Source organism: Silene latifolia, chromosome 11 (assembly GCF_048544455.1).
Source record: "Silene latifolia isolate original U9 population chromosome 11, ASM4854445v1, whole genome shotgun sequence".
NCBI lineage: Eukaryota > Viridiplantae > Streptophyta > Magnoliopsida > Caryophyllales > Caryophyllaceae > Silene > Silene latifolia.
The window spans coordinates 156,853,126-156,860,522 of record NC_133536.1 but is presented as its reverse complement, the minus strand read 5'-3'; the positions used below and the strand labels follow the sequence as shown (position 1 = coordinate 156,860,522).

Below are 7,397 nucleotides of genomic sequence, written 5' to 3'. Positions count from 1 at the left end.
GGGAGTAGCTGGTTTTCCTCGGTTCTGTTGACTCCCCTCCCAAATGGTTTGTATCTCTCGTCCTTCTTGTTGGTGGTTTTCTTTCTTCCTAATTTCTCCACGGCTGAAGTACTAGAAATACTTGGCGTGCTCTGTAAGATGGCTCTGGCTAGGATATCTTCCTCCAGTCTGATCGCGGCAGCTGCTTTCTCCTGCACTGCTTCGAAATTATGGCAAGGATGCATAGTCAGCTGCTTGTATAGGTCAGAGTCGTGATGAAGGCCTCTTCTGAAGGCTTCTACTGCTGTTGAGATATCACATTCTCGTACTGCTACCTTCTCATTGTTAAACGGTATTGTATTCTCCAATGCTCTCTCCGCCCCCGGACGATTCTCGTACAGGTCTCCCGCGTGCTTCGTGGCTTTTCTGCTGCTTGCGAATCTGTTGAGTAAATGCATTTACCAATTCAAAGCAAATGTAGATATCTACCTGTTGGCGTGCTTACAAACCATCGAAGTGCTTAGGTCTTGTTAGGGTGGACCGAATCCTTTGCACATGCAGCTTCCTTAACTTATCCTATGGTCTGTTACCGTCATCATTTTCTCGTTTATCTTGGCTGATATGATCAAAGGGGTCTGCTGTGCCGTCGAAGAGAGGCATATTTGGGTTTGTGAATCCCTTTGGCATGGCTGTGATGGATATGGTGGCCACGAATGGTGAGTCGGCATAACTGTCTAGAGCTGCTTTCTCGAGTGGGAGTGGTAGCCCTGGAACCCTACTCAGCATCTCCTTTAGTTCCAAGTACTGCTAATTAGTTATATTGGTGAATGGGGTCCGCCCTTTGTCGGTTTGTCTCGCATAATTCCTCCCGATCCGGGCTCTTGAAGATTTCGATAAGTTATTTGCCCGGGGTTGTGGCAACGATTGTCCCCCGCCGCAGTTCACTTTTGGTTTGACTCGGATCCCGCTACGTGTGTCGATCGATCGATTGCAGGGGCTGACGGGGAGGCCACTGTTTGTATCCCTACGCGGTGGCCGGTCGCCGCCTATCTCGGTGTGAGGTATCCTAACCCTCGTGGGGTTATCCTTCCATCTGACGGTGTCGTAGCCAAATCCAATCTTGTAATTATTTCATTTGGTATATCGTCTTCTTTCGCTCGCTCCTTGTGTCAGATCTACCAAAGGAAATCTTCCTTCACCTGTCCTGTTCGCTGGAGTGCTGGATTGCTGCTTTAGGAGATCAATTTGTGCCCAAAGTTCTTTGTCTCTCCTTCTTACCTCGACATCTGCTCTTCTTTGGTCTTCTCTCATGTTTTCCATAGCTTTCTGAAGATTTTCCACGCCGGCGAGCAGGATTTGCGTGGGACTGGGCGGCGGAGTGACGCCTGAGCTTGATGTTCCTTTGTCCGATCTGGTCTGGGCTGAGACAACAGGGGTCCTGGGAGGTAGAGAGGCTTTTGTTGTTGGTATGATTCTTGGGGCGTGTCCGGGAGCCTGCGTGGCCACTGTCGATGTTGGACTTTGGGTAGACGATGGTGGTGGCGATGGCTGCCTGCTCCCTGACATGGCTTCAGATACTTGCTTTTCCATTGTATATCTAGAATATCAACGATTGACGACCACAATGCCCTACGGTGGGCGCCAAACTGTTTAGGTATTTTTACCCAAATCGATTAATTAGGGTCAATGTAGTCTATATTCGTTGGTCGATTGTATGATGATTTGTATGTCAATAAGTAAACGGAAAAAATAAAGTACGTAATGTAAATTGACACGTAAGATTTTGGTGACGCGGAAAAGCCAATGTGGGAACAACCGCGGGAGGGACGGTACCCTGCCAAGTATTGCACTATATGAATTGGAGGATGATTACAATTGTGATGCGTAGCTAATCCTGCTGGCCCTAGGCGTCAGGCCTACAAGATCCAGAATGAGCGTATATTATTTGCTGAGATATGATCTTGATTATTGTTGTACGAATGAATACGGATGTGTTGAATGAGTTGTCTTGGATCTCCTTTTTGATTTGCTTCCTTGGCTATTTATAGGGTAAGAACCCTAGACATGTCCTACCTCGAATATGGAAAGGGAATATTATTTCCATAAGGACTTCTTTCCAAACCCGAACTCTTTTACCAATTCTCCCTAATCTCCCTAACTACTCCCTAACACTCCTTGACTTCTCCCTAACTTCTCCCTAACACTCCTTTCCCTAACGCGGGCACCTTCTATTGACGGGCTCTTGATCCTTCTCAAGCCCATCTCCCCTTTTCCTGACTGCGGACTCCCTTTCTCCTTACCACTTCTTTTGTAATCTTTATCTTATCAAATGGGCCTTTTCTATTATGCTATTTTTAGCCCAAACAATGGCCATCAGCACCACATCTCTCACATGAGATGGTCTCTTGTCTAGACAATAAGTGAATCGTCTGTTGATTTCCCGCAGCCTGCATCTCTAGCTTATGAAATCTTGCATTGATGGCTTCTAGTTTAGCCACAAGTTCACTATTATCTCCAACGACTGTTCTAGTGCCACTCCTTGGATTCCCATATTCAGCACAATTGGTACCCATCTCCTCTATAATGTGCCAGCCCTTATCATCATCGATATTCTTCTGAAATCTTCTATTGGCTGCAACATCTAAAATAGCACGGTGGTCATCATACAACCCATTGTAGAATTGGTTGCACAAAAACCACTGGCTAAACACGTGATGTGGGAAAGACCTAACCAGCTTCTTAAACCTACTCCATGCTTCATACAAGTTCTCAGTCATATTCTGTTTAAAACTTGTAATCTGCCCTTACAATGCATTAGTTCTCTGCGGAGGGTAGTACCTCTTGTAGAAAGTAAGAACTAGGGTATTCCAATTAGTAATCTCTGCCGAAGTCTTGTCAAAGTCAGTCAACCACTCCCGGGCTCCATCAGTAAGAGAAAAAGGAAACAAGACATCCTTAATATTCTCTTGAGTCACTCCCTTAGTAGCAGGGATAGTAGAACAGTAATTCGTGAAGATCTCCATATGCTTTATTGGGTCCTCACCAGCTACTCCTCTAAACAGGTTTCTCTCCACCAGATTAATATAAGAGGGACGAATATCAAAGGTACTCCCCTCATCAGTTGAAAGCTTGAAACCCTTAGGAATAGAATCAGATGTCGGTTCAGAATAACTAGCAATGTTAGGCATCTTCGCAGATTTAGTAACGGTTGCAGAAATAGATTTGTCATTCTCTAAAGACTGAGCTTCTGCAAAAGTGAAATTTTCTAGAACTGGGTCAAGAGTACTCAAGTCTTCCTCTCGACGAATCTCCCTCAATAAGTTCTGTCTACGGTGAAATGTCCTCTCTGGTTCAGGATCAGCTGGTACTAACTCCGACCTGTTGGACCCGGGCATAAACAAAACTAAGAGAAAAGAATAAGAACTGTCTCAAGGAATTGAAAATCCATTGAGACTAAAACAAACTAAAATAAGACAAGTAGATAAACTAGTTGCCTCCCCGGCAACGGCGCCAAAATTTGATGAGGGCTGTCGCAACCCTATCAAAGATAAACCCGAGGGGTCTCTAACTAATGCAGCTAGGGAAGTCGGGGTCGAATCCATAGGGAGGCTATCTTGATATCTACTTGTTATCTAGTCTGTCTACGGTCACAAATTGGGGGTTTTAGTTGATTTGATTTAACTAAACTAAATTTAAAAAAATATAAGGAATAACAATTAAAACTAGCAAGAATGAAATAGAGTGTGATCAAATAGAGAGAAAGATGCTATGATGTCGGTTCACCATGATATTACGCAATTCAGCTAAAGGTAAGGTCAGTCGGTCTGTAGTGAAAAGGGTAGTGGAAAGGTCCTTCCGGTCCGCTATCCACCCTAGATGCTTCCTAAATAGCGTCCGCTCTGATTAGGGTAGTCTATTTTTCATAACAGGTCTATTCATTCCAATCTTTCGATCTAGGTCTGAATTTAACCAGGTTAATTAAAATAGTCGCGTGCACTCAACCAAGTAATTACTGTTATATTGATATAATACAATTCTCACATTAAAACCTCCTAAACTAATTATAGCGTCATTGTTTTACTATCATGGCTCCCCTAATCCCAACAATTAGGATTTAGCTACTCATAACGGTGATAAAACTAATAACGAAAGATAAAACTATATTCGACATGGTTTAAATATGAATCAACAGAAATTGCATAAACTAAATATTAATTCTAATAACCTGACAACAATTAAGAAACAAGAGAATTAAATGTTGCAAAAAGGAATTAATACTATGAATTAAGTTGAATAGGAAGAGAGTAAAGGATTACACAAATTAGGATCCGAGAAATTGAAAGGCAATCGTCGAACAACAAGTCTCCTAATTCTGATTCGAACTAATAATTAAAACTGAATGATGAATGAGTTCTGAAATTAATGAATGATGCCTAAACCTAATTCTCTCTCTCCTTTTTATAAGTGAGATATTTTCTAACCTAAATAAGATAACTAATATAATAAGTAAATAAATTTACGCAATAAAATCTTGCGTCAGATCACAGACTGATCGATCGAGCACATTGAAACTACTCGATCGATTAACTTCCAGCAAAATCCTCTCGATCGAGCACAAAATCTACTCGATCGAGGAACACCATAAATCCTCCTCTCGATCGAACATAGCAGGAGTTCGATCGAGGAATCTTCAGCATAAAAAAGGACTCGATCGAGCAATTAAGCCAGCAAAGTTCTCGATCGAGTTAGCTACCATTGAGTCAGCTCATAGGATGTTGATTTGCTTTCAAGACAACTTCACGCATCCCAAGGTAGAAATAATCTCGCTCCAATTGCATCCATCTCCTAAATGCAAGCTATAGGGACAGTTCCAAGCTCAGTTTTGCTCCTTCCGGGTCCAATCCTGCAATTAAATCCAAACAAACCAAGGTAGACTATTCGGGGCATTTCGTAGCCTAAAACTATAGGAATCGCATAGAAATACGTGTAAAATAAGCACAAAGAGTCTATATAAATAGCACGCATTAGTGTTTAATGTCAAATGATATCCAATGGGGGAAAAATAACCCAAGCAAACCAATGAAACAAGAACTCCAAACCTATATATTTCCTTCACCGGCGGTCTACCTTTTGTTGCATTGTCGAGGAGGGACGACCCTTCCTTTCACTTAGGTGAGAGGCAAAATCCCAAGCTTACAATGTCTTCTAACATCACGAGGATTCCACTTTCCATCCTGCCGTATCACCCTTGACAAAGCAACTTAGTAGATGTGAATGAAATGCACTAATTTTACACAACTAGGAGGTGACTTGTTTCTATAGTCCTAGGCTTGGTTCTTTATAAAACTAGTGACTACATTGGAATTTATGTGCTTAAATTGTTTCCTCGTTATTTGATTCTTCGCCTTGATGAGGGAGGTGAGATATTTTGATAAGAAGTGGCCACTTTATTTGATTTCGTGCTTAATGTGTGGTTGTTTCGAAATTTTGTAGCAAGACCTCACTTGCCTTGCAATATGGCACTCTCATGAGTGTCAAATTGTGAGTTGAAAGGGCTACGGGTATAACTAAACCCGATTGGGATTAAATAATAAAGCATCTTTGCTATTTGTTTACGGGTCTTAGTCTTATTAATGAACTTACTCGAGGACGAGTAAAGTTTAAGTGTGGGGAGATTTGATAAATAGTATTTTGGTAGCATTTTATCCAGCATTCATACCTTATTCCGACTCGATTTTGCGTGCTTAATTGATTTAATAACTCATTTTAATAACTAATTTATAATAATTAGTCGCCTTAGTTATATTTAATAATCAATCGTATTTTTATATAATATTAGTACTATTATTATTTTATTAATATTATGTGTAGGCGAGACGGAAAAGCGAGACGGAAACTCGAGCTTGAGGCGGAAATCAAATAAACAAATAAAGAAAACAATTTGAAATCAAACAAGTGAAACAAAGCCATGAAACCGTCTTTGCTACGTTTTCTATGCCACCATGGCAGCCACCAGCAACCAACAATGTCGACCACCATCATCAACCAACACCCCAACACCATCGACGACCACCACGACAACAGCAGTCACCACCTTTTCATCTCCCTCCCTCGACATACATGGATGCAATATGAAGCATTCTCCCCCGCCGTACAACCGACAGAAGGCCAGCCGGCAGCCACCAACACCCTCTTAATCTAGCACGCCAACCAACCTCCAAAGCCCAAGTGCTCGGTGCCGGCCTTGTCACCGGCGGCCGGTCAAGCTGTAACATTCCGTCTTGATGGTTGATCTTATTTTGTGGATTGTCTTGGTATTGAGTTGCTAGTGAGTGTTATGGAAGTGAGACAAACTTGGAAACATTATATTGTGGTTATTCGGTAGTATTATGTGTAGATACCTCATTTCTGCACCTCTCGCAAACCACACGGTGATGATTGGGCCGCATGTTTGCTACGCGGAACGATTTGTGACAGTTCGTAAGTTTATCGTCAAGTGATTGCTCAAATACTAATGTCTACCTCTTAGTTGTCATCTACGTGCCGATACGGTCATTTTGACAGTAATTAGAGTATATTTGGAGTCCGGGCCTAAAACCGTCTTCATTTTATGATAACCGTTAAATCCCGAGTCAGAATGTTCTGGAACGTTCCGGATATTTCTATTCCCTATTTTATAAATATTTCACAATCTTTATCCTTTGGTAAACAATTTTCCGTAATATTCACATAAAATATTAAGGAAAACCAAATTATTCCGTCCTTCCATAACTTAAACACGGAAATCTTTCTTCCGCAGGAGGAAACCACTTGGGAACAGATGCAGCAGGTGCTGCGCCTCTTCCAAGAGACGCAGTGGTTGCTGCGCCTCTTCCCAGGTCCTTTTCTGCGTAATTTTCGTATCTTTTTCATATCTTTCCGAGATTCACTTCCAAAGACTCTCTGAAACCTCAATTCCTTCACGTGATTAGTATAAATAGGAGCCTTCGCTCCTCATATTTCTCACACGAGTGTCCGCCCTTCTCTTCTCCCTTTGCATTCCAGACCTTTGTTCTTACTTTTTGGCGTCTACGTGCTTGAACATTCGACCACGTAAGCTCGGATCCTTCTGAGTACCAGCCTCGTTTGTATGACTGACCAATTTGACCAACTCCACATCAATCAACATAATTAGTCTAATCGTTTTCCTCTTACGAGGGCACTTTCATATTTGCATTATAGTTCGAGTCGAGCATCGCTAATCGATAACTTAATCCTTCTCGTTTCGTCAAACATGTAAGTCTGAGGGTGTAAATTCTCTCTTTTATTTATTGTTCTTTATTTTTGTCATCATTAATGTAAGGTTTGTGTCGAAAATACCTCCTTAAAACCGATTTCTAAACCGTGCTTTAAACTTTTTTTTACGGATTTCCAGAAGA

The 7,397-nt window shown here is 41.7% G+C and overlaps 1 non-coding gene across 1 annotated transcript; it reads left to right on the top strand.

The window, feature by feature from the left end:
- Positions 1-2,685: 2,685 nt before the first annotated feature.
- LOC141616176 (small nucleolar RNA R71) lies at positions 2,686-2,793 on the top strand. The gene has a single exon (XR_012530539.1). It is a non-coding gene; the product is annotated as a small nucleolar RNA R71 (small nucleolar RNA).
- The last annotated feature ends 4,604 nt before the right edge of the window (positions 2,794-7,397 follow it).